Here is a 2,227-nt window from a genome sequence, read left to right as displayed (position 1 = left end):
ATAGTAACAACTTCACTTTCAAAATTCTGGACTTGATATGTACATACAAGGTTAGGACTAGCTGGTATTTAAGAACAGCTTACAAAAGCTGCAAAATTATGCAGATTTAGCCAAAGTGATGTGCTGTTTTCACAAGTGAATAAAACCATACAAACTTCAAAAATCCTGTGCCTCTTCCTCTTAAGAAACAGTGGTTTTCAAGCATCAGTAACTCCCAAAGTCAGGGATAATAGAGAACCTTTGTGACCTACCTTTAGCAATGCAGCTGAAATCAGTGCTGTCTCCAGTCTTAAACGCTGTATTAACCCAGGTTGGTGGAGGCCTAGATGTTTCATTACATGTGTCTTTCTGCAGCTTCAGACAGAGGAAGGCAATTGCTGATTGTGCCCTTCTGAGTTCTGTGAAGCATTTTGTGAGTTAAGATGTGGAGCAAATTGTCATTGTTATGCTGACTTGAGTGTAACAGATAATTTTTATGAACAGAGGTGATGGCCACACCTCAAATTTCAGAACAATTTCTGCTTTGCAGAGAAGTACTAATATAAAATCTAAATTTGTTCAATGCATTATGGCTGCCGTATTTTGAATCAGCTGGGATGGAAGTTTTAAAGCTCTCACTGATAGAAATCTCGTAAAAGCAGTTTCACATAAAGTATGAAGGTATTATGTAGAACACAAGGGTGATTTCAGAACAGTTATGGTCATTTGCAGTCAACTTAAGATAATTTTGAAGTAAATTTCAATAAGATTGTTTAGAAAAATAAATATCATGTAATAATCCTCCAAATGAAGAGTGTGAGAACAAATCACATGGAATACTTTGAGACTAAAAGCAGATTAGAGAAAGAGGAAACTGGGCCAAAAAGGAAATGTGTTGACATTCAAGACAGGCCCTGTTAGTAAAATGAGTAAGAAACCATTCATAAGTAAATACTACTATTATAATAAAAATATGGGTTAACTTCTGGATAGATTCTGCAAGGGTTAATATACTAACCATAAATGATGGAAAAGGCTCAGAGTAATTCATTCAGGAAATATTGAACTATTTTTGCGCTGGCTAAAAACGTGGAAGTCTGGAGTTCAACTTGATCAGATCCACACTGCCATAGCTGCTCAGCTTTTAGTGGAGTTGTTCTGACTTATACCAACCAAGGCATACGGTCATTTTTTGCTTTAATAGACTGCGCAAATAGCACTTTAGCCCTGCAGTGAGGGACTTAATGTGCAAAACTTATTGTAAGCCTCTGAGAGGAGTACAGCGTCTGGGGTCTAAATCAGGAGACAAAGGGCTGTCTTTCCCACTACCTCCACACACTAGCAGTGGTCAAACAGCACAAGACTTTGCTAAGTAGAAAGGACAGTGTTCCTCTTCCTGTATCCCTGGTTGCTAATATCTGAGGGGAAAAACATCTGGACCTGTCTTACTACCTTAGCAAAGGCTCTGCATTAACATACATCCTCTGGATTCCTGGTGGATAATAATTGTACTTAAATGGAGTAGTTAAAATCTAACTGTAATAACAAATAAAAGCTACTACATTAGTAATGGAAAATACAAGAACAGCAGCAGGGAATATATCACTTGCCTTTGGTGCCATTCATCTATGTGCATATTTAATCCACCTGCTGACATTCATTTCAGTGCTTATTTAGGCCTTATTTGCAAAATACCATTTTTACCCTCCAACAACTCATTCAGTCATAGTAGAAGATTGTGCCAAACATTTTCCTTCCAGAACTGAGAGAAAAGCAGAGCCAGGTTCAGTGCAAAAGCTAGGAGCTGAGGCTCGCTATTCTTTTCTGCTTCCTATTTATATGGAGATGGAGGAGGAGGACAAGGAAGCATCTGGAAATAAATCTCACTAATCTCTCTGAAGTATGGGGAGTGAGAGAAAAACTTGGTTTCAACCTGAAATTCATCATTTTCCAGCTGTCTGTTTTTCTGTCCTGTTATTATCCATTTCCATATTCATGTCAGAAGATCTTCTGATATAAGTTCTACTAATTTCTCCGAAGTGTAAAAATGGGAACATGCTTTTGTTACTTTGCAATTAACTATTTGACACCTGTTTCGAAAGCAAACATTTAATCATAGCTGTAAAGAACAGCTGGCACATTCTAGAAAGCAATGGACAATGTGCTTCTTGAAAAGAAGTCTATATTTTTTACTTCCTATACATGTTTTTTTTACTGCCTATACATGGTTGTTTTGCTCAAGGAGCAT

Source organism: Accipiter gentilis, chromosome Z (genome assembly GCF_929443795.1).
Source record: "Accipiter gentilis chromosome Z, bAccGen1.1, whole genome shotgun sequence".
Taxonomy (NCBI): Eukaryota; Metazoa; Chordata; class Aves; order Accipitriformes; family Accipitridae; genus Astur; species Astur gentilis.
Note: the sequence above shows the minus strand (reverse complement) of the source record.